Source organism: Tenrec ecaudatus, chromosome 14, assembly GCF_050624435.1.
Source record: "Tenrec ecaudatus isolate mTenEca1 chromosome 14, mTenEca1.hap1, whole genome shotgun sequence".
Classification (NCBI taxonomy): domain Eukaryota; kingdom Metazoa; phylum Chordata; class Mammalia; order Afrosoricida; family Tenrecidae; genus Tenrec; species Tenrec ecaudatus.
In genome coordinates this window covers 14375528-14400581 of record NC_134543.1, presented here as the reverse complement: position 1 = coordinate 14400581, position 25054 = coordinate 14375528, and the positions used below count along the sequence as shown (strand labels likewise).

Below are 25054 nucleotides of genomic sequence, written 5' to 3'. Positions count from 1 at the left end.
TGGCTGTGGAGTCTATTTCAACACGTGGTAACGCCATGTGCTTCATAGGTTTTACACAACTGTGTGACCTTCTGGAAGCAGATCGCTAACCCTGCCTTGGGCGCCTCTGAAAGGATCACCTGTTGGCTACTAGTCCAGCGGTTAACTGTCTGCACTCCCTAGGAAACCGAAGAGCAACCCGAAGCCAACCTTCTGAACCCAAAGCAAACATTGGTCCCTTTCCCACACAAATTCCCAGCCAAGCCACACCGATCGGAGTTTGTCTGGAGATTTAAATGAGTTGAGCCACTGGGACCACTTGAGATTGGGTCTTCTTTGATCTCCCAAGCAAGGCACCTCCATCAAGGGCGAAGCACGCCATGGATGAAGGGCCCAGGTGCCGACTTCTCATGCAGCTTTGTGCAAGTCCCCACATCTCACTTTTCTATTTCCTAAACCGTATTCTCCAAGGTCCTGTCTGCCTTCAGCATTGAAGTCTCAGCTGTGCCTAAACCCCAGCTGCGCTCACGTTTACATCGTCCCCCAACACCTTGATGCAGAGGCAAGGGGATGAATGGTACCTTTGCGAACAAAGACCCCACAGACGAGTCTAGAATTATACATCCCAAAGTGAAGTCCAGTATGGATACTATTCCTTTCAGCTTGTAGCTGATATTATTTCTGTAGAATAAATATTTCTTATAAAACACGTCATCTCATCTACACATACTTCTTACTTATACTCCCCCACCCCCGCAGGTCTCTATGAGACATCCAAACTTTTAATCAAAGGTCTTTCGTGGAAGACGAATGTGCACTTTTTGAATATGGGCAACTTTATCATCTGGTTTTTAGGCATCCTTTACCTCGTGAGGGGGCCGGGTGGCACAGGGGTTCCAAGCTCAGCTGCTCACCGAAAGGTCAGCAGTTCAAGTCCAATAGCCACTCCACAGAAGAAAGGTGGGTATGACTGCTCCCGTAAGGACTGCACACATCCTTGGGGCAGTCTGACCCTGCCCTACACGGTCTCTCAATCATGGTACATCCCCTATTACCTCTACTACTCACGGCCATTGAGTCATTCCCTGTTGATGGCGACCATATAGGACAGAGTAGAACTGCTCTTGTGAGTTTTTCAGACAGCAACTCTTTACTGCGACAGAAAGCCCAGTCTTTCCCCCTTGGAACAGCTGGTGATTTTGAACTTGTGTTTAGCAGCCCAGTGTATAAACACTACACCACCAGGGACATTTTGCTAAGATTCCAATATTTCTTTTCCAGGTTTATATAAGGCCCGTTATGGGCTCTTACAAAAGGTGGAATGGGAGATCAAGCTGAATTGTGTGTGTGTGTGTGTGCATGCGTGTGTGTAAACTCAGCTCCACTAGCAGAGCCCAGCATTCCAGAAGCTCGCCAGTATCTTGGAGTCAACTGTGAGAGTGGGCTGAACCGGACCTTCCCTACGCTATCCTCAGCCTGAGTTTCAATGACAGATCAGCTGCTCTGAGACAGGGGTCCGCCAAGGATCTTAGAAGCATGAAACCGGTTATACGTTTTTATGGTTCATAATCACCACAATTTTGCTTATTAGATGAGCTTTCTCCAAGAAAGATGATACAAAATTTTTATGATCCGATTTCAAGACTTACTGCAAAGGTACTGTAATCAAGAGTATGGTATTTGAGTCAGGCTGAACATATAAACCAGTGGAATAAAAACCCAGGTACAGACCCAGGTATGCACTCGACTAAATTTTTGATGGAGGGGAGTGGGGAGAGAGGAGAGGGTTGGAACAACTGGATACTCATTTTGAAAAACAAACAAACAAACAAGCAAAAACTTCAATCCTTCACCTCACACCATACAGAAAAATAAAAACACCGAAACTTCTGGAAGGCATTTCAGCAGGAGAACTACCGATAATTTTCAAGGACAGACATGGAGAAGATCAGGTGGGTGCATCCGTCTATGTGCACGTTGTCTGAAAAGACAGGCTCTCAGTTGGTGCAGCTGTCAGGAGACTTTGCTGCGTGGGCCGTCCTTGAAACGGACAAGGCACCTCGGGGGTCAGGTTTCCTCTGAGACTCAAACTAAAGCAAACTCATTGCCATTGAGTCGATGCTGACTGACAGTGACCCTAGAGAACAGGGTAGAACGGACCTGTGCGTTTCCAACACGGATTCTTTACCAGAGGAGAAAACAAACAAACAAACAAATCAAACGCATCTTTCTCCCTCGGACCGGCTGGTGGTTTCGTACTTCAGACTTTTTGGATCTCAGTCCGATTCGTAATCACTATGCCACCAGCGCTCTGCTTAGTAAATCGGTCATTGGTAACCTCACTAGTGCAGCAAATAAATTTCATGAAGCACGCTGAGAAATAACTGTGAGATAGAAGCTCTATACCACAGTTACAATCCTTGCCAGCAAAACCTATTATAGTCCCACCTGTAGAATCATGCTAATTCATTAACTAGTTCATTAAAACCTTTACCAAGCACCTGCCTATGTACCAAGTGATGGGGGCACAAAGTGAGCACAGACTTTGCCTCTAAATGGGACAGACAGAGGAGGAGGGGCCTACAGGCAATAAAAGACCGAAACCCGTAACCCCCAATCAGGGGGGTCTGGGAACTTTTCTGCCATGTGAGTTGGGGTCTGAAGGCAGAAGAAATGGCTGGGACAAAGGCCAGGAGGTGATACAGCGTCTCTCAGGAAGGAGATCCATTTGGACTTTATTCCACGGACGCCGGGAAAACCACTGCCGGGTTCTGAGCAAGAAACGGTCTGTGGCTGAGTGAAGAAGAGCCAGGCTCGGGGTGGATGAACCTGGGTCTGCACCATCTCTGCCAGTGGCTGTGCCCCCTGGGCCAGTTACTGAAACTCTTATGCCTCAGGTTTTGTCTCGTGTGCAAGCTGAGAGTGAAAATGGTATTTGTCGCACAGGGTGTCTGGAGGCCAACCTGAGCTTCTGACGGGGCACGAATACTCAGAAAACACATGGTAGGTATCAATCTGCACACTGGAACCCTGCGTTGGCCTGGGCTTTCTCTACTGCAGAGGAGGTTTAAGGTCATGAGTCCCTGAGGGATACAGATGGTTAATTCATGAGCTTGGCTGCTAACTGGAGTGTCGGTGGTTGGAGCCTACCCAGAGGCACCTCAGAAGAAAGGCCTGGCGATCTACACCTGCAACACCAGCCACGGAAGCCCCTGTGGAGCACAGCTCGGCTCTGGCACACGTGGGGTCACCATGAGCTGGCACTGCCGTGGGTGGCAACTGGTTTGTTTATTTTTAGTACTGCAAGACTCCAAGATCCAACGGGATGGAAAGCAGACCATGCTAGAAGAACGTGGAGCCACCAGGAGATAGTGACTGCCATGGTGGTGGTCCCGCTCCCCTGGGGCAGCCTGTGCCAGTCACGCCCGGGCAGGCAATGCCCGAGACACCCACAATTCCAGGGCAGCACCTAGTGCCCAGGGATGTGAGCACAGCAAAGGGAAGTCACGGCACCCATGTCCCCTCCACAGTGGCTGCTGGGGCACTCAGTGGTCTTGGGAGACAGCACACAGTCCTTTCAGGGGCCAGGGACAAGGCCGAGAGGAAGAGAAATGAGAAGCCTACAGCACCCACTGAGCACCTACTGGTCAACCAGGCACGTTTTCTGCCTTCTGTCTTACTGAGCCCCCCAATCAGCCTACCAGGGAGCCAGCAGGCTGTGATGGCGAAGCAAGACTCACTTCAAATTGGTGCCCCACCTCTAGGTCTGTGACCTTGCTGCAACCTTTCCCAGGCTGACCACTCCCCAGCGGAGTCGGCATACACTTAGCTCACGGTAGTGTTTTGAGGATTCAACCAGAGAAGCGAAGCACACTCCACTGCTGGTCCCTTCTGTGAGTCCATCCTCATCGGCGCCATCCTCCCACCATCCCGGGTTGCCTTTCCACCACTCTCTCATTAATTATCTATAAGGAACGCAGCTTAATGGGGTCAGGGCACGGGGACATTCTTTCAGCCCATGATGCTTTTGTAGTTGTCCCTAACTCTGCATTAACCCATTACGGCATCGTTCTGACCAATGAACTGTACTCACTTCAGAGAGGGACTGCGGGCGGGCAAAGCCATCCTGTAGCATTAAGAGCCTTTGCTGAGCCATTTCCTGCACCCTGCAAGACGGCTGGCATGTAAACGAGGCTCTTCCCTGGGAGCCTGGAGCAGGTTCTCAAATGAGCTGCAACTAGGCGCTGCCAATCCTGGCCCCTCTCCGTCCCTATCACTGGCAGGGCCTTCATGTGGGCATGGCGGGTGGGGTCATGTTTGCTCACTGGCTGCCAGAAAGCAGCTGGGATGCTGAACTGTTTCTCCATCTTGTCCTCCTTCCCGTCCCCATCCCCAAGTGTCAGAAATGCAGTTTCTGGAAAACACACCACAGCCGATGTAAAGTGTCTCGGAGAGGGGCATTCTGAGATCTCTAATCCACTGCTATTCAGATGAAGGCAACAAGAACCGTTCCTCAGGCTGCCCTGCCAGCACCGAGTGTGTACTTTCCTCAGAGTGTGCCCAAGCCCTTAAAGACCAACCCCGTCACCACCCGGCAAGCAAGCAACCTCCATCCATCCCTCCACCCATCCAGTGTACTACAAGGACAGTTAGGAGTCAGCCAGGTAAGAAATAGAAGAAACGACATTCAAAATCGACGCCTCGCTCTGGAGCTGGGGCTCTCACTAGAGATCTGCGGAGCCCCGCGATCAGTTACACCCTCATGAGATCTGCACACTGGTCTGCGAATGCCCAGGAGGCACATAGCTGAAGCTCTCAAGGGGCTGGGAGCAGGGGCCAGCCGACACCACCGCACTAGAGACTCGGGGAGGGGGGGGGCCCGAGGCTCGAACTGCCAACGCTTCAGTCAGCAACCAAGCTCCACCCTGGCTGATCAACCACTTTCTCGGAAACTATGAAGGGACTCTAAACATTCTTACTTTTACCAGGAAGGAAGTCACATGCACAAACACGAACCGTGGGCCAAATCGAGCAACGCCACTCAAGGGAGGTGCTGCGATCTAAGGACGACAAGGCAGTGGCCGGCGAAGCTTGAGAAAGGGCCGAGGGCACCGGCAAAGCACCCCTCCTCTCTCGGCCATCCAGGCTTCCCGGCATGCCTCCCTCCCGAAGCATCGCCGCCTCGGTTTTCACAACTTCTAAAATTAACCGAGTGCCTACGGCTGCCTTGGGAGGGCTGCCTGGCGGTGAACAGAGCCATACGCCGGGCGGCAGGGGGTTCCAATCATCCTTCCCTTTCCCAACATCGGCCTGCCCACCTGCTTCCAGGAAGCACGCAGCGGAGGGGGCTGCTCTCCGCCTCCACCCCAGGCAGGGTGTGCCACTCCGTGTCCTCCCATGACCTCCTTTCCCTGGCCTGCTCCTTGCTGTTTTGTTTATTATCTGGGGTTCATCTCTGGGAGAAGTCCAACCTGGGATTACATAAGCCTTGGAAGATGGGTCATGGTGATCGGGTCTCTCCTGACTTAGTACCAATCTCTTCACTGGAGAGGGTAGGAGTGGGGTGTGTGTGTGTGTGTGTGTGTGTTAAAGATGACTCGGAGTAGCTCTAAGGGGAACCACAAAGTAAAGGGGTTCATGAGCAGACACTAGCATTGGGGTGGTGGGAATAGAGGGGCTGGGTGGATGGATTTGGCCAGAAGCATAAAGTTCAGAGATCATGTGGCAGAAGCGCCCCCAGCATGGACTTCTCCGGAAGCCGTGACCTCAGGAGTATGTGAGCTATGACAGCGTTTCCGGCTGAAGGTTTTCCATGTTGCGCACCGGCAAATCTGGAGAAGACAAGGTCATGCACACTCCTGGGGCTGCCTGTGCAGCGGGGTTCTTGAGACTGGCTATCTCAGCCAAAGTCAAGGCCCTGGGATCCCCCAGCAGCACGGGAGGGACCTTCAAAGGAGGAAGAACCCCGGGCTGACTGTGTGTGGTCTCACCAGCTTCTTGAGGGGGATTTCCTTTGTTCTTGACATCAGACCCTGGCTGGTGGCCTGTCTGCCAGCCCCAGGCTCACCTGCAGGGCCAGAGGCAGGCAAAGAGGCTCGGGTCAGCAGACTAGTGACCTCCGTGGGAGGGCTGGGGAGGGTGGGTGGCAGAGGAGGCATGCTCAGGCAGCCCAGGTCAGCTTCCAGCTGCTGGAGGGGACTGTCCTAGGCAGACCGGGCCTGGGCTGGCAGCTGCTGTCCAACAGGGGCATCGCCCAGGCCAGGAGGTGAAAACCAGGGCTTATAAATAGCACCCCTCGAGAAGGCTCTATAAACGGAATCCCAGCACCAGCCTGGGCGGAGATCGAAGGCGAGCTTCACGCAGGATGGAAGCATGCTGCCTCTGAACCCACTCGTGGGCAGGAAAGACCCCCTGAGGCTGGAGAACTCATTATCCAAGCACACGGGGACACAGGCACACACATGCCATTACGCAGGCCACCCCCCCCCCCCCACACACACACTCTTACCCTCCCAAGCACGGCGGTGGCTGGGAGCTCGCTTCTGCCAGCAAGTCAACTGAGGAATTGCCTCGCTCCCCCTTCCCCAGCTGGCTGGACTTCACCGTCTACCCCACTGCTCCTTAAAGAAGGCAAGGCGGCTCCCGGGGCAAGAAACCCGACAAGATGTAAAATTACAGTAGAGGAGGAAGGGGGGAGGCAGGAAGACCTAACGGAAACCCAAGGCCCTGGTGTTGGGCCTCCTGAGCTCTGTCCAGGCACAGAGCTGGCCTCAGGAGCAGACACCTCCTTCAGTGGGACTATGCCTCGCAACCTATGCTCCTCAGCCAGGGCTCTCGCTCGCCCTCCCGGGGGTCCCATGAGGGTGGGAGGGTCAGGCTTACCACCTGCCTGTCCATCTGATGCACCCCGGGGCTGGATTCCAAATAGCAGCACAGCGGGCCGGTTTTAGTGGCGTTGGCAGAGGAAGGCACCCTAATGTACTTCTCAAATGAGAGGATGAGAACTTTCTGAATCACAGCAGGCCGCTGTTGGGAGACGGGGCACCGACCGGGAAGGGGCAATCCCTGGAGGAGGACATCGGGGCAGGCGAGGGCGTGGGAGGCCCTTGAAGAGACGGACAGGCACAACGGTGGACTCACACCTGGGCTGGGGAGGACGCAGGCGCCAGCAGGGGTTGGTCCTGCCGGACTCAAGGTTGCCAGCAGTCAGAGGGGAGTCTGCAGCAGCCAACAACAAGAAGATTCTGTCTTGCTCTTCTCCGGGTCTGTAAACTTACTACCTGTTCCCTCCTGCCCATGAGGGTATCCTCTGGGACTCTTAGCAGCCTCCTGCGTCGTTCCCTCCAGGCCTCCGAGTGCCCCTCTGCGGGGCCACCTCAGTCATCATCATAAAGAAATCTCTCTGCCGCTGAGTCGACGCCGACTCACAGTGACCCTGCAGGACAGGGTAGAGCGGCCCCTTGGTTTCCAAGACTCTTCAGGGGATAGAAAGCCCCTTTCTCCGACAAAGCGGCCAATGGTTTTGAACTGTGGACCTTTTGGGTCGCAGCCCAACAGGGAGCCACTCTGCCCCCGGGGGTCCTCTCTCCACCCCAGTGGCTAGGAAGAAAAGCCTTCCACAAAGGACCCGCTAGCTCTAACACGCCAACAGCGAGCCTTCGAAACGCACACTCAGCACGTGAACGTTTGGGTCCCGGTGACAGGGAGGCAGAGGGAGGACTTCATAAGGGCCTGACAGACGAACCACGTGCTGATTACCCAGCACCTTCCTCCTCCTCATTTCCCTTTTCCCCTTTGACCTGCCAGTCAAGAACCGTAACAGAGACTTCTCTGGAAGCTCGTGAGGGCCTCTTGGTGGTTACCTGCCTTGCCTGCTTCCGGACCCCCAGTTTCCTTAACTCCATCAAGCGGTTCTTCAAGAACATCTGTGTAAACAACAACAACGAGCCCGTGCCCACAGTGTCCTGGTGCCAAGGACTGTGTTTGCATCTTCCTCCGGCTCTCATGAAATCCGCATGCCGCCAAGGCCCCACTGGGTTATGAAAAGTTATGTAACTTGCTTTTTCCATAAGCGTTCAGACTGTAACCTGACGACAATTGGACTGCGTTCAGGGTGTTTGGTCGGTGTGTTTTTGTTTCCAGCCTGGCTCTGTAACTTGAAACACCATTTCAGAAAATTCACTTTGGGTTGTGGGGTGACACTGGCGGCTACACTGTGGGGGACTGTTTCAGTGGCTGGCCCCCCGTGAGGATGCCGGACCTGTAGGAGCGGAATGTGGCAGCCCCGGGCACAGGAACGGGTTTCTCTCAGAACACTCTGCTGCCTCTCCGGGGGCCTTATTTTTTGGCAATGAGAAAAGGATGGAGTCACATCCTCTCCAGCTGTCGGAAGGCTAGGAAGGGTGGTATGGGATGCCCTATGGGCCCGCTGTTGGCAAAGGCACATGGGGGCCTGTGGCTGGCGGATCCTCCGGGGGAAAGACCCTTCTCCTCGGATGAGGGGGTGGGGTTCCCCTGCTCTGGAGGTCAGCAGAAGGGCCAGAATCCCCAAGGAGACGAAGACCCAGCCATCAGTAATGAGCCGGGTGGGCCTCACACCCTGGCGGTGTTGGGTGGTCTCTGCCGATTCACATCACCACCTCCACACCGGGGTTGTCGCCAACAGGAAGCTGCGGTGCAACGGTGTCCCGAGAAGTTGCTCAAGAGACCCTGGTAGACCAGCTGTCTGCTCAACAGGGTTGGGGTTGGGGTTGGAGGCGCTGGCTTCGAGCAGGGAGGGCAAAGGGCAGATCTCTGAGGTCAAAGTCATTTTTCCCAACACCCTGGCAGGAGACCTTTCTGAAAGCCCTGTAGCTTGGCGAAGGCCTTGAGGGAAAAACAAGGCAACACATCAGCATTGGGTGGGAGAGACGGTCAAGCAAAGAAGGGTTGACGCAACGCAGATGCTGCTCAGTGTCCGACACACGGGGAAGGTGGGAGTGCAGCGAGGCTCAGCCAGTCTGGGAGACTGGGTGGGCATGGAACAAGGGCACACCGAGGCATGGTGGTGCCAATTCATTTATACTCCAAACCCTTGCAGGTTCACCTACTAGACTCTTCCTTACTTCTTGTCTACACAACGGCGGCAGCTGGGCATTTATGAGGTCCCCAAAGGGGCAGACCATTCTAAAATCGGGCGCTCTCTATTCTGTCCCTGCTCAGCAGCCCCTTTGCACCGCTTCCAGCAGCACAAGAATCACTCCTGCAGAAGCAAGGGAGGGTGCGCTCCCGTGGACCCATGACAGGGCCGACCTCCTACCTCCCAGGTCACAGGCCCCGCAACCCTGCTCATTCTGGAAACACACCTCATCATGCCTTCATCCACATGCATGGCCGCATGTTTAGATGCACGTGTGTGTCTCTGTGCACTTGGCTTTGGAAGGAGAGTCCTGCTCGAGCACTGGTTCTTCCTATGGCTTGGTGTATGGAAAGATTAAGTTCACAAACTACGGTGCTGTAGGCTACAGAGATGATCTCCTCACAACCTGCTTGTATCTCAGGGGGAGGATTCAAAACCACCAATGCAGTGGCAGCATCACTGTCAGGATCCAGAAAAATCAACCAATAAATAACATTATTTACAAGGGAACTGGTGTGTGCATTCCCCCTGTAGATCACAGTCCATGAATGCAATGGAAGAAAGGAGGGGGGAAAAAAAGATCCAGGAGACAGGTGATCTGTCCCCCAAAGGGTGGCCTGCTTGCTGCCCATTGGGAATGGGGAGGAAGGAAAAAGATTCTAGATGGAGATGGCCGGGGTGTGGTGTTCGGAGGCTTCCCAACAGAGAGGGCGGCCCCTTCTAAGTCAGTTCTGCTTTCCTGGGTCCGGTAAGTTGCTGCTCTGTACATCCCATTGGGGGTGGGGGTGGTGGCAATGTGTGTGTCTGCGTGTGTGTCCATTGGAAGGTCAGCCTCTGGCAGTCGGCTGTACAATGAAAACTGGAACGTGCTCAGAACCGCCCAAGAGAAAGCATTAAAGGCACCCACATCTTGTCGGATACAAACAAGCCAGACGGTCGTTTTCCTGGGTCATTTTAGACAGTGCATTATAGTTTCCTGGACTATGTATCTGACTACACACACCGTGGAGGTGGTGAAGAAGGCATGGGGCTGCGGGAGGGGAAGACTGGAAATATAAAGGACAAAAATTACAGCAAAGGGTAAACTGTTTACACTTCTACACCTGTTACTGCTTTTAATACCAGCCACATACACGCAATCCCCCCACTCATCGCTTCACTGCCTCGGTTCTTAATAGGTTGTTGAATCCTAACTGATCCACCCGTCGACAGATGGCAGGCTATGTAGAGACAGAGAAAAATATTATCCTTTTATACCGAAATTCATTTCCCTCTGAGAAGCAGCAGCTATGGAAAGGACGGTCACCATGGCAACGGTAAACAACCCCCAAGAATGGCCAGTGAGTAAGTTGAAAAGAACATCTGCCCCAGCTGCCCTGGGGCGAAATTCACTAACGGGGCGGTGAAGTCGCCTGACAGATGCTGCCGCCTGTGCCCTGTCCAAACACACGAAGTATGCCATTGAAGCGGGCATCAAAATGCCTGGCCTTGCCCCTGACCGCCTCTGTGTCCGCTCAACCCGACGGCTAACGACCGGGGAAGCTGGGCGGGCTGGGGTGCCCTTGTCAGTCTTAATACCAATTACAAACCAAAAACTCAATGTACTGCTCATGGCTCTGCGGCACTTTATTTTGGGTATTGTGTTAGCCAATGGCTTGATAAAAATCACCCCATTTTTATGAAAAAGCACCTTTTTCATGCTTCCGGTGCTGCACGTTTAATTCCAAGGGAGTAATGGAGGCCAACTAGAGCGCCGTGAGCGATGGGTAACGATGGGGCTGGAAGACAGTGCCGGGCAAGGGAACAAGGAGCCGGGCTTGCCTCTGCGGGCCTTTACGATTTGTCGGCAGGAGGGCCATTACCGCCACTCCCAAGGTGGAGTGAGAGTTTATTTTAATGAGTGCATTGTATGAGAAACAGGTAAGTCAGCTTATTTGACAAGTCCTGGGGTGGAATTCCTAAAACAGTCATTGCTACACACACACACACACACACACACACACACACACATCCCCCCAGTCATTGCTCCACACACACACACACACACACACACACACTGACACACACACACACATCCCTCCCACACACACCCCCAGTCATTGCTCCACACACACACACACACACACACACACCACACACACACCCATCCCTCCCACACACCCCCAGTCATTGCTACACACACACACACACACTCACACACACACACACACACACACACACACACCCCACTGAATAATTTACTGGAGACATGTAAAGTGCCACTCACGATTCGAAGGACTCCCTGGGCCCCTGTAACCAAGCCCACATAATGTCCCCCGCCGGAAGCCCACCCAGATAATAACATAAACTGAGGCACGGGCAAGGCCCTCTCCCCCTTTCCTTGTGCCAGAGGCCTCCAGGGATAAAAATTCTGATGCTATGATCCACGTGGTACTGAAGCATCTTGGGAAAGTACAAACACTCGGTGCCTCGTAATGATTCCGACAGCCATACCTGCATTACGAAAGGATCCGTCCTGGGGTGGCACAGGTGGGTATAAGCCAGGTGCGCAGATGGGAATGAAAGTGAAGGATGGGATTCCCTGCCCCCTTTTTTGTTCCCAGGAGGAAAGGTGGTGGGTGATAAGAGAAAAATGCAATTAAGGTTTCCAGGCAAGTGTGGGGGATTAAAGCGAGATCAGCTTTAATGAAGTATAAGGTACGTCCTCTAAAACGGGTCCTCAAACTATGGCCCGGGGGCCACATGCGGCCCGCCGAGGACATTTATCCGGCCACCGGGTGTTTTTGCCATGTTTGTTTATTTACTGCAAAATAAGATATGTGCAGTGTGCGTAGGCATTTGTTCATAGTTTGTTTTTTTTTAAAAAAACTGTAATCCGGCCCTCCAACGGGTCTGAGGGACAGTGAACTGGCCCCCTGTTTAAAAGTTTGAGGACCCCTGATCTAAAAGATACACCTTCTAAGTATACTTACTATGATACGTTCTGACACACTTTACGCCAATGTTACTACCACTACAATCAAGATAGATGGCACAATTAAGGATACAGACCCCCCTCCCCTCAAAACAAGTTTACTTGTGACCCTTTGCAGGCCTGTCCACCTCGCCTTGGGCCATCGTAGATCTGTGTGCTATTGTGGAGTATGTAGTTCACGCCTCAGTGTTACTGAGCAGCGTCCCATGGTATGGGTGCATCAAAAATTGCTTCTCCGTCACCTACAGATGGGCATTTTTCTCATTGCTTCCACTACGAGATATTCTAGAGGAAACCAACTGCATTGAAACTTTCTTGCCAGTCTTTTGTGGACCTGTTTTACGTTCTCTTGGGATATTTCTAGTAAATGCACATCGAACTTCACAAGAAAGTGCCAAACTGTTTTCCAAAGAGGAGGCAAGAGAATTCCAGTTGCTCTATGTCAACACTCGACGCTGTCAGTCTTGTAAACTGAAGCCATCAGTGTGTGGTGGCATCGCTTTGCGGTTTTCATTGGCATTGCACGAGTGACTTATTAAGGATCTTTGCATGTGCTTGTTGGCCATCCGGGTTTTTTTTTAAGTATTTTTTTATGAAGGACCTGTTCAGATCATCCTGCCCATTTAAAAATTAAATTGTCCAGCTTATTGTTAAGTGAAACTTCTTCATATATGCTGGAATACCAGTCTTTTGTAAAATGTATGTTGGCTTGTACTTTCAACGTCCTAACAGTCAACTTCCCAAAGTTTGCTGTTATGATTTATGCTTTTTTGTGCCCTAACACTTTGCTTGACTCCAAGTGGCAAACATTTCCTCCCAAGTAGCTTCTCCCTGCCCCTTATTTTTTAACACATGAAATATAATGTTATCTGTTCTAAATGCCCAAATTAAAATAGGTATAATCAACCGGATGCCTTTCCTTATTCACTAAGAACAGGTGTGTTAGGCAGGGTTCTCTCCAGAAAACAAAACTAGGGTACTTATGGATATATATATATATATATATAAGTTCATACAGGGAGAAGGGATAGTCCACACAGCAGTGCAGAGGGCTCAGTCCAACTCACTTTCGTGTTACAGTTAATATACTGGAAGTCTTTCCACTCACGAGGGTTGCCAGGTCCAAGGTCAAGGAAGCAGACAGAGGAGGCTTCCCTCGGCCAAGACAGGCAGAGTCAGCCCACAGGCAGCAGGGTTAGTCAGCAACAGCCAGTAGCACGGTTGCTGAGCCGAGCAGGTCCCAATGGGACCTCAAACTTAAGTGATGCACAGCGACAGGACCCACCAGCCTCAAGGTCAAGGGAAGTATGCACCAGCAGCATGGCGGAGCAGGTCTCCAAGGAGCCTCAAGCTCTGGTGACACAATCCACGTGGCTTGGCCCACAGGTAGGGCAGCACACTGGACTTATCACCAGGAAGGAAGAGGTAGATGGGATGCCAGCTGTCCTTATCTCGGTCACCCTCAAACGGAGCTGCAACCCGATTAAACTCCGCCCACAGGTTCCCATTGACTAATTGGCACCATAAACCTAACTATCATGACAGGCCTCCTCAACTTATACAGATAAATATCAGTAAAGACATTTTTTGACTCTGGTTTGTTGGGTGAACCCCTGGCGTCTGGGAGCGGCTTAGTGATGCACACACTACGGAAGCGTCTCCTTTAGTCTCAGCAAGAATGTCTGATGTAGCTTAGTGCTTCAGTGGCAAAGAGAAAAGACATGACAAGGCCTATTCTTTTATTAATAAAAGCCTACGTTTCCCTACCACTTTTAGAGAAAATAAAAACAAAAAACGATGAAAGCAATGTATGCCTTCTGTAAAAAACAAAAACAAACAAAGCAAAAACAAAATCTACCCTGGGCAGTAGAGTTGAAAAACAACCAGCTTCCCCAGTCGCACGTTCTCAACATTGTTCCGTCTTCTTTCATGCGCTGCCAAAAATTCTCTCTCCAAATATAAGTATTTGTGTGTATTCAGAGACACCAATCTACACGCGTACACTCAGGACCACCACCAAAATGGAACCAGCCTTAAAGTTCATATTAAAAACAAAGCAAAATAAAAACACCTCCCTCTGTCGCTCATGCTTCAGTAAAATATCTTTACATCTTTTCTAGACTGGTTCCCAAAGGCTTGTTTCTTTATATTTCATCTTGAATGCAGTTGAGTTTTCACATGGTCTCTTCTCTGTAGCTGGAGCCTGAGGGTTTTCTCAGCCTCACTGGGCTCTCACATCTCTGATCGCAATCCATACATTCCTCCGGTGTGTCAAGCACATATGTGGCCATCATCATTGTCAAAGCATTCTCTTCCCACATGAGCCCCTGACATCAGCTCTCCATTCCTCCCCTCCCCATGAACGCTTGATAAGTTGTTGATTATTTTTTCCATATCTTACATGATCCTCTGTTACCTCCCCCCACTTTTCCATTATTCGTCCCCCTGGGAGAAGGGTCCTAGGTTGACCCAGCTGTTTAGATTTCAACAAAAGCCTGCATCACACCTTCTGAAAACATGGAGATGGTTCCTCTGGCCCTTCCCCAGTGTGCAGGATGGTGAAGGACCAGGCGAGGCACTGGGATTCCTGTGTTGAAGCTCTGGTGCCGCCTCATCATGACGCTAGGCCTGGGTGTTTTTGTTTTGGAAGAAGAGAGAGGGTCCGCAGACTCGGTAACTGCCAGATTCTTTATCCCTTCATGCTTGGTTAGTCATTCCATCACACAGTATATCTTGATTCCCGCTTCCGTGTCTAGCCTATGGTTATCAGAACCAAGAGCTCTAGCACGCACCTATTAAATGAGGGGCTCTTGCCTCAAAGCCTTTGGGGACAACCAACTTGCTTGGTAAAGGCTGGAACAAAATCTACTATCCCTGGAAATCCATGACCTATCATTGTGGGCATCTGTTCAGCCCACTTCAGAGCTATCCACCTCCATGGCTGCTCTGTGGGCTCCTGGTATGGCTTCCGCCTGCCCATCATGGCCAGAGGGCAGAAGACGGGTGCAGTCATCTCATCTACAAGCCATGGTCAACCATCGCTGCTTCAGACCTGCTGGAAAGGACTGGTACCTGGGAACCGACCAAGTGAACACAACAGGGATTAAGAAAGACATGAAAAACCTGAGACTTACACCCATTACTCTTTACTCATTACTCATTACCCTTTCCTTTTCTGTGGAGCTAATGTGTTTTTGTACTGTGTTTCTCCCTAGGATGGTGAGAGGTTTTAGTGTAACCAGGAGAAATGGCGAATATGCTCCACATTTTCTCCAATAGAATGCATGCCTGTGACATACTCCCGCGTGTGATGTATGCACCACTGGAACACAAACATGGTGCTCTCAGCCAGAAGTGACGGGCTATCAGAAGAGAGACTCATGGACATTCAGACAAACACACCATGGAGTCCATGTTCACTCTTACGGCCTCGGCTGGAAGGCCAACCCCCTTTGTCAGAGTTGTTTGCTGCTGTCTCCAAATATCTACAGCAAACACTTGGAACACGCAGTTGTGAGCACCCACTGGTGGGTCATCCACAGCGATTTCAGTGAGTGCTTTTGGAAAGTAGATCCCTAGGCCTTAATTCCTAGTCGGCCTTAGGCTGGATGTGTCACGGCAACATGCAAGCTTCCACTGACATGCGGGATTGGGAGGGGCCGCTGTCTTGGATGAAGGACATGTCAAGTCTGGAAGTCACCAAGGGAACTGGAGGGTGGTGTGCTCTTGGGGAGTTCAATAGGACGATTGGGACTCCCTCAGAGTTGACAGTGTCGGGGTACCATGTCAGCCCTCTTTTTTTAAGATGATTCTTTTATGTTGTGAGCTTATCTTCTCTAGCAACTAACTTTCCCTAACCACCACTTCTCCCTACTGACTGGAAGGCCGTCCCCACCCTGGAGGCCACTTCCTCCTCTAGGGGAGAGCTCGGGGTGGCCTCTGCTCCCTGGGGTTTCCAAGGCTGTAAATCGTTACGGAAGCAGACTGCCATGCCTTCCCCTGACACGTGGCTATGGGGTCACTGTGAGCTGGAATTGACTGGATGGCAATGAACTTGGTCTAATTTACCTATCGTGAGTCTTGTGACTCATGAACTTTAAATAAGGAATTTGCCAGATCTGAGAAGCAGGAGCACCACAATCTGCCTTTGGGATTTGGGGATACAAGGGGGCTTCAGCAAGTCCATGGAAAAATTCCATTATATTTTCATCCCACTTCTCCATGAATTTTCTGAAGCCCCGCGGACATTTGCATGTGACCACTCCCCATAGGACCGCTCCTGCACCAAGTCTTTCTTACACAGCTCCATCTGTTCCCGGGCCACCTGGCTTTGCAGGGCGGGTCAGCAATGGCGACTAAATGCTTCCGTTTGCACGGCATTTTCAACCAGCTCTTGCTTTCAGCTGGGGAGATGTGCAAAGCCCCTCTTCCAGAGGCAAAGATGCCACCTCGGAGTGACACTGGCAGGTGTGTCCACGAGAGTAGGCATCACTCAGAAGCCCGGCACTGGCGCTCCCAGGTACAAATTGACACACAAGAACGAAGGAGAACGAGGAGCCCAGGTTGGCTTTGGCTAAGGAGCGACTGCCTTCTGCTCACTCACCAGAGACCACAGGGCCACTTGTGTCTTCGGATCTGACAGTCAGCTGTCAATGCAGAGACACTGTAGAACAAGCCCGCCCCTTGTTCTTTCTGCATTAACTGAGACCAGGCTGAGCCACACACCACTGCCCTGGTGTCTTCCTTTTTGCGATCTTACCAGGTACGATTACGAAGTTGAGACAACCTCATCAATGAATGAAGAAGCAAATCAATGGCCCCGCGCCCTTTAAAAATAATTTTCTTGGGGGCTCATACAACTCTTATCACAATCCATCCATCCACCCACTGTGTCAAGCACATTTGTACATTTGCTGCCATCATTCTCAAAACATTTGCTTTCTACTTGAGCCCTTGCTATCAGCTCCTCATCAAGCCCCCATCCCCGCCCTCTCAATGTCCTTTCTACAGAGCTGGTTGCCAGTCGTCTTGGCGGCTGCCACGGTTTCCCAGCAGCGTCGAGATGCGGTGGCAATGAGGATGGTCTCCGCTTGGGAGTTGTTGACTGATGGCAGTTGATGCCAATTCATGGTGCACCCCCCGACCCTGAACACATATGCTCCCATAGTACTGCCCCCAGAGGGGGTCCTGGGCTATAATCTTTATAGGAGCAGAGTGCCTTGTCTTGTCTCCTGCAGAGATGGATGGGTGGGTCTGAACTGCCAACCTGTGGGTTAGCGCCGAATGCTTAACCACCGAGCTACCAGGGTGCCCTTCCTTTCCCCTTCACGATCAGCTGGAGAGGGTTCTAAGAATCCCGCTGCAGTGGGTGCGTATGGGGGGCAGTGGGAGATGGGTGATATTAAAAGATATTAAAATAACAATAATTCACCTGTTCAAGGCCTGTCGAGTCACCCAACATAGAATTCCCCAAGGGGGTGCCCCAGGGAGCCGAGATCACAAAACCCAGAGTGCAGAGCCTTGCGCCCGGAACGAGGCACCGGGGGAAGCCATGGGAGGAACACGGCGGCCGGGTCGCCCAAAATGCTCAGTAGTGTCTGTGAACACAATTTGTGGGTTGTGAGCGGCAACGCTGGTGCTTGTTTGTAAAAAACACATCAGTGTTTCGGGGCTACCCCATGAAAACGCCACAGAAGAACTGGCAAAGTAGCTAGGGATTTGCTCCAGGCCCGTGTAGGGGTGGAAGAAGCAGAAGAGGCAGGCAAAGGAGAAGAGTGACCAGCATGTGATCATCACTGGGTGACAGCTGCATAAGCCACTGCCATCGAATCCATTCTGACTCCTCGCGGCACTATCCGGGGCTTCTGAGGCTACAAATCTGCATGGGAGCAGATTGCCTCATTCAACTTTCTCTCCAGGGTGATCGGAGGGTTTGAACTGCTGACCTGCAGTTAGCAGCCTAAGACTGACTTACTTACCACCTGGACTCCCAGATGGGTACATGTTGCCAGGTGCCCCTGAAAAGATGCTGACACATAGTGACCGTACAACAGAAGGAAACCCTGCCCGGCTCCCCTCCTGGTTGTTACGCTGCTGGAGCGCATTGCTGGAGCCCCTGCGTCAGTCCGGGCAGTTCTACCCTGCAACACCTCAGGTTGCTATGAGCAACCATCACCCCCACCTTCACAGTCTTGAAAGTGTAGACATGGCAGCGGAAAAGAGACCAGACCACTGGTGGCAGATGCAGACCAGGCTCTGTAATCAACAGCTATGCAGCTTTGGGGACACTGGTTCTAAAAAGACCATGTCTACACTTGGTGATGTATCTCATTTGAGTTGCAGCTGACCTTCCATGGCAGTAAGTGCTAAGCAGTGGTTAAAACTGATGCTTCAGCAGCACGATAAAACCCAGCCAGCCCAACTGAGCCCATCTTCTGGGCAAGCTTGGCTGGGTCTGGGGGAGGATGTGCAGAGGCAGGGGGAGGGCAGGGGAGGGGAGGAAGTGCCCTTCTGACCACTGTAAGCAATTAACTTATACTTCCAAGCGGGAGGTGCCATTATCTTTAACTCAGCAGGCACAACTGTACATAATTAGAGGTCATAATTACGGCTCTCTGTAACACATAACCATAGTGTCCAAATTGACCTCTGTGGCCCCGTTGGGCTTCACGCTGGGGGACTGCCTCAGAGGGTGGCCCAGGCCCCACCGTCCACGGGGCAGGGATGGACAGCTAGCCCTGGAGGATCTTTCATCTCTTGGGGGTTTATGAATGCCCCACCCCCTCTTTTCACACCAAGAAACACTTCATTTTAACTCTTTCATTAGACCCGGTCTTGCCAGAGCTTTATGGGATCTTGTAGACCATGGGGAAAAGGCAAAAGCAAGCGCTCAGATGAAAGACACCCACAATGATGTGCAACCTCTGTTGAATTAGCCACATGAAGACCAAGTTGCAAGGACCCATATCCGATCCTTTCTCCAGCGTGGTGTTTTGTAAAGTCCCCATGGAGACAGGACTTCACCTTCAAAACGGTGGCTTGCTAGAAGGAGCTTTGGGGCTTAGAATCGCCAACATTCCGGGTGGCAGCTGTGCGCTGAGTAGTTACGCTACCGAAGCGTCTTAGTTCTAAGAGTAGAATCATGGGATTTTTCGAGTCATTTCACAGGGGAAACCCTGGGGAGAGGGTGGGGGACACGCAGAGGGGGTGTGATTGCTGGAGTCCCCACACTGGCTGGAAGCCCAGCAGGAGACCAGAATGCAGTTCCCACCCTCTCTAGTGCCTCACTTCCTAACTGTGCGAGGACAAATCTCCCAGAATAAAACTGGTCCCCACCCGCCTCTGCCGGAGACATGGAAGACTGCCCTAGCTGTTACCTCATAGTGCTTCCAAGTCCTCGGGGTGCTACCTAAGTCCACATGAGCCCCGCAAAATCTAGGGGGAGGCTCTGTCTAACTCACGGGAACATTTGTGGTGAGTGCCAACGGTGGCGGCGCCTTCTTTGGTGGTCCTGCTGCCAACACAAACCCTGGGAGTGCGTCTGTCCCTCATTGTCCCTTAGGTGGACGAGTCAGCCTCCTTAGCTCCCACTGGCCTCCTGCACCCACGAGTCAACTCCGAGCCCGGAGGACACGGGAGAATGGCCCCATCAGGCTTGTTGGCCTGAAACCTTAGGGGAGGTCTTTGCCTCCATGGAGCCTTTGGTGGGTGGGAATGGCTGGCCTTTCAGCTAGCAGCTGAGCGCTTTAGCCACTGCACCACCAGGGCTTGTTTACCTCCACAAACCCACTGTCATCAAGTGGATTCCCACTCAGAACCATGCTATTTGTAGACGGTTTCTGAGACTGCATCTTTACGGGCACACACAGCCTCACCGGTCTGCCTTGGAAGGCCCAGTGGTTTTGAACCACCAACCCAGTGGTGAGCGGCCCAGTCCTTTCACAAGGAGCCTTTAAAAAATCCCTGACCTGACCAACAGCCAACGTCTTCTAACCATATTTGAAATCCTTGGTTGTAATTATTTGCAACATCGTAAAGAGAGATGTGTTTGTACCAGCTAATCTTGCACCACCTATAAATCTGGATAGAACATTCCAGAGCTGGTCACAAGCCATTTCAAATGGAGACGAGACCATGCCCGGCGTCAGCAGTGGTGCAGCTGAGGGGAGAGCCCCGCTTGGGGGTGTGAGTTTCAGATAAACGGCCCTGAGAAGGCCATTGCCACAGAGACTTTGCTGGACAGCAGCAGTGGAGGATGCTTCTTTGGTCCGGAAACAACAACTTAACTAGCACCCACAGGCATTCAAACCAAGAGTTTAAAAGGAAAGTGCGATGCCTTCCTGCTTTTAAGGAGCTCTGGTGGCACTGTTACGAAGTGGGCTGCTAACCACAAGCTCCAAGGTTCAAACCCACCACCTGCTCCTTGTGAGAAAGACAAGGCTTTTTTGCTCCTGTAAAGATTTACAACCCCGGAAAGTTCTAATTCGCCCTGAAGGGCCCCTAGGAGCTGGAATCAACTTGGTGGCATTGATTTTGACTTTTATAGGCATGCAATAGAAGCCACAATAAAGGCATTTCATTTGAGAACATCCATCTCCACGGGAAGTCAATGTGTGGAAAAACCACGGCGGACACACTGCACAGAGGCTGACCACGGGAACGGACAATCGCTGTGAGCTGGCACCGAGCCAGGGCCTGACTCTCAGCGACGCTGCCTGCTGCGATCCACATGGTTTCCACTGGCTGTGTTGTGCAAACAGATCGCAGGCCTTTCTTCCTCATCTGGAAGAACCGATGAAGCCTGTTCAGCACCTGGGCAACATGCAGGCCTCCCTGATCGACAGCCAAACGAGTCCCCAGCACGGACGGCAAGAAGCCTACCCCTGAGCCACCACAGTTGCCGTGCGGGGTGCACAACCCACACTGCAAACTCAGTGCCGTGGAGTTGACCTTAGGGAGTAGAAAGCCCTATCTTCTTCCCTTGGAGCAGATGATGGTTTGGAACTGCTGGCCTTGCAGGTGGCAGCTCAATAAAGACCTGCTACGTCACTAGGGCGCCTCTTCTCTTAGTGATGAATAAGGGGCGATATTCCAGAGGTAAATTATCCTCCAGTTGACCAAAAACCTCCCGTCCCACATTTCCCAAACAGTGTGCCACCAAGCAGTCTGTATGTCCCAGTCCCAGAACTGTAGCTTGCTGGAGCCCCGAGCACGCCACAGTGCTGCCACTGGAACCTCGCCACATTTCCCAGAGTGCCGCTTCACTGCTCAGTACATCAGCACCAGCCTCAGTCAACCAGAGGCTGCCTTGCCACGCGCACAAATGAACCACCAACTCGGGATCTCCATTGCCGACTCCCACGGCATCTTGGTTCTGAACCGCACACTTCATTGCGCTATGCCGGCCACCGGAGCCAAGTGCCAAGAAGCAGCCTCAGGTCGCAGAGGTCCTGGGCGGGCTAAAAAGCCCAGGAGCGCGCTGAGGTCAACCCTTCCTGTGGAGGTCCAGAAGACCTCGTGGGCTTACAATAGAAGCGCCACGGTCCATCCACGCCACACAGTTGTGGCAAAGCGCAGAGCCACAAGCACGCCAAACTCCAGTTGGCACCACTTGATTCTCCAACGAAAGAATCTATTTGGGTTCCAAGACAAAAGTGATTTCCACATTTCTTCACACTCTCTAGGGCAGCGGTTCTCCACCTGGGGGGTACAACCACTTTGGGGGGGTCGAACGACCCTTTCACAGGGGTCACCTAAGATCACATTTCCGATGGTCTTAGGAACCAAGACACAGCTCTCTATCTGTCTCCAGGCGGGTCTGCCCACACGCACATACGCCCACATATGAGGTGACCACAACATGAGAAACTATGAAAGGGTCACGGCATGAGGCAGGTTGAGAACCACCACGCTAGGGGCCTATGTTCTCCATCAAAACATTTTGCAAAAATAAACAAATCAAACCCAACCAGAACTAAGCCGGGAGTGGGTTCAACATGATTGACTGTTTCACAAACCGATGTTTTTATTTTTATCTTTCGGATGGAACGCCTCATGTCCTAAACACACCAGCCAGTGTCTCCCCACGTGTTGTGCTCGCTGGGGCCTGCAGTGCTGGGAGGGAGGAGAACCCAATCTCGAGCCAGTGTTGGAGATTAAGCTTCCCAGGTAATTCATTTTTATCACAATCTTCACGTCCCAAAGTGGTCTAGTCATCTCGGTCATGTTTATTAACGAAAGGTAATGGGAAAGATCCTCATCAGAACCGCAGTGCACACAACTGCCCAGACCAATCTTCTCTCTGTGAATGCGGACCAGTGTGTCTCGACTCCAGTCACCCCATCTCATGCTGGGCATCATGGCTGGGTCCTGAAGGTCACCCAAGCAAAAGGAGCTGCTGGTACTGGAGAGACAGCAGAGAATGGTCTAGAAGGAAAGGGCAGAGGTGGGCGGTCAGTCCCAGCCGATCCCAAGGAGAGTGGGTGCAAACTCTGGAGACTTTCTGTGTCTGTTTCTAGAGAGTTTAATCCACAGTTTTAATCCAGGTCCCAGGGTGCAGTGTTCGGCCGAGTTGTCTAAGAAGCAAAATCAGTGATGTAGAAGCAGTTCAGCCTGGTCAGGTTCAAGTCCGTGAATCAAATGTTGAGTCGTAGGCTCGTCCTGACTCACGTAGCTTTTGGGGCTGATGAATGAGGAAGCAGGAAGAAAAAGCAGGCACACCACTGGCTGGTCAAGGCAGAGGTGAATGAACCCCAGGTCAATAGGCAATAGAGCGGGCTGCTGGCTCAAGTCCTGAGAACAGAGTTCAAATGAGGCAGACGCAGGATCCAGACCCTGAAAGAATCAGATGGGGGAGGGGGGGTGGTGGTGCTCCTTCCCACAGAGTCTGCTTAAATAGCAAGAGTCCACCCTCAGGAAAGCTCCTTTCAGTTGTATCAAGGCTGTGACCTGATTAAGGGGGTGGCACGCCACCCTAATATTCCTACAACGGCTTGGGTGATCACAAAAGATCCCATCATGTAGGTGATTACATTGTATTAGATCACACTGCTAGAGAATCCTGGCCCAGTCAAGGTGACACAAACCCTGACCGTCACAGGTGAAATAAGCCGAAAAGGGGAAGCAGCATGACCCCAGACTCACTCATCAGAAATGGACCTCACCCTCGGCCCACCCCTCAGCGGCACAAACGCTTACACTAGAAATCATAGCTGCCCCATCACATGCCTCACTTTGCCTTGGCTCCTAGGAAACTCGGAGCCAGGTGTTGAAGGAATCCCGTTGTTTCGATGGCCTGGACTTTGTGAAGTAGAGTCCCTAACAGAGCTTGTCCACCCCCCTTCCACACCTCATTCCCTCCCATGTAGCTACTTAGAAGCAAAACAAAACACAAATTCTGTATTCAGAAAAGCTGGTCTTTATTGCTTCTTGGGCTTTTATTATTGCATGCTATCTCTTTCCCCCTTTTTGGAGACAGGTGATATAAATACATAAAATAAAAAAGTTGGGTAAGCCATTGGTCTGAGGACACGGCCTCTCCCAGCTCACTGACACAGAAGATACCAAAAAGGAACCAATGTGGGCCTTTCCCTTTTATTCGGGGGTGGAGGTGAGGGAGATTAAGAAAGGTTGCCACTCCGTGGAGGTATGCCATCATTCAAGAATAAAAGGCCGCCTTGTCCCTAAACAAGGAGCCATCTAAGTGAGATATCAACCACGTCCACAAGGAAGAAGCACACCATCATCAAGCACACATGTATTGGAATCCATATAATCCAGCAGTTCTCAGACTGCGGGTTTCTACCCCTTTTGGGGTCAAACAACCCTTTCACAGGGGTCGCCCAATTCAGAACTGTACCAAAATTACAGTGAGACAGTTAGTTTATTATGCCACCCTGGCCAATAAACACATGTGGGGTTAATTGAAGGGCAGAGAGATAGATGACTCAGTGAGCCTCACCTTTCAAGTTCTAGGGTCTCTTACTTTCTGATGGTCGGACCAGGGCGCTGCTGCCTTAGCCAGTTCCCTGCTTCAGCTGGCAAGGCTCACTTCCTGTAAGACATCCCTGAGGAGAAGCTCCATGGGCCTGACCTAATGCAGCCTGGGTATGGGAGCAGCCTTGTGGAGACCCTTGCTAGCGCTGAGATGTTTACACATTCACTGGTTCGGCTTTCCTCCTGCAGTTGGCGTCATTTGTTGTGTTTTGTGAGATGGAGGAGGACTTTGTGGATTGGTGTTGGACATATGGGTTAATGTTGGATTTGTGGGCTTGGGCAGCACTGGGTTGGGATGTTTTCTTGATGTGCACTTACCCTGCATATAAAACTCTCTCTTATGCATGTGAGTTTCTGTGGATTTGTTTCTCTAATGTACTCAGACTAACACAACAGTTATAAAGTAGCAACAAAATAATTTTATGGTTTGGGGGTCACCACAAGACGAGGAACTGTATTAAAGGGTCATGGCATTAGGAAAGTTGAGAACCACGGATATAATCCAAAATTGAAGGAGTGATCAGTATCCGAGCCTAACTTGTGAGAATTGGTGTGCAGAGGCAATGGATGACAGCGGGAAGCCAAGATTCATTGGTGGAACTGCTTAGGAAGTAAGCCTCCGGAGAACCTCATCCCCCACCCCACCCCCGCTTGGGAGAGAGTACGAAAGATCAAAGGAATGAATCTGACCCGAACAGTTAAAACTTCGTCAGTAGATCCCCGCTATGATGCAGGCTGGACCTGATCTGGTTTCCAAATTTTTCTGTATTTTTGGTTTGCATTGTTTTGTTTGTTCCTATTACAGTGCATCTCAGGGATGTTATGTCAATGGAGGTCACCCTCTTAACGTTGTGTTACACGATTTTCCGCTTGTTTTGGTCTATGAAACCCAGGATGGATGAACCTATAGAGACTGGACTCTTTATAAGGGGCTTGGGGGGAGGGAGGGGTGCAGTGGTGGTAGTGGTGGGTAAAAGGGAGATGATATC

General features: G+C 51.6%; 1 protein-coding gene across 2 annotated transcripts in view; it reads right to left on the bottom strand.

Annotated features, from left to right (window-relative positions):
• FOXN3 (forkhead box N3) overlaps window positions 1-25054 on the bottom strand; it is a 387032-nt gene that overhangs the window by 20798 nt on the left and 341180 nt on the right. The gene's annotated exons all lie outside the window — the stretch shown is intronic.